This window comes from Rousettus aegyptiacus, unplaced genomic scaffold (assembly GCF_014176215.1).
Source record: "Rousettus aegyptiacus isolate mRouAeg1 unplaced genomic scaffold, mRouAeg1.p scaffold_m13_p_1, whole genome shotgun sequence".
In the NCBI taxonomy this organism is placed as follows: domain Eukaryota; kingdom Metazoa; phylum Chordata; class Mammalia; order Chiroptera; family Pteropodidae; genus Rousettus; species Rousettus aegyptiacus.
Genome location: NW_023416284.1, coordinates 30,245,733 through 30,246,241, shown reverse-complemented (window position 1 = coordinate 30,246,241; position 509 = coordinate 30,245,733).

Below are 509 nucleotides of genomic sequence, written 5' to 3'. Positions count from 1 at the left end.
ATCGAACCTCCCGCGGTGCTGCCGCCACGCCACCCATTGGCTGCGTTCGATGCGTTCGGCGCTCGCGACCCAAGGAAGGGGCGGGCCTAGTGATGCGACTGCAGAGGGACTTGAGCAGTGGAGCTGAGGAGGCCAAACGGACTTTCTAGGAGGTGGGATTTAGGCGGAAGGGCGGGGCCAACAGTGGCGGGAGCGGTTGGCGAGGTGGGCGGAGCGAGTGGGCCGGGCAGGATTTCTGTGCCTGTTGGCGGGACTGTAGTTCTAGTCCCCGGGCGTTTTTGTCGGAAGCAAGTGATCTGCGCAGGCCGCAACTCTAGTGACGGTTTTCACTGGGCTGGACTGCGAGAGATGCCCACCTGTCTGCAGAAGTCTGAGCATTATGAAAGGAGACACAGGTCTGCATCTCCCATTGAGCCCGACCTGGAGCCGAGGTCTGGGTTTGGAGTCAGACCTTGCCACCCCCGGGGCAGGGGCCGTGGAGGGAAGGGAAGTCATTCGGTCTGTTCCAG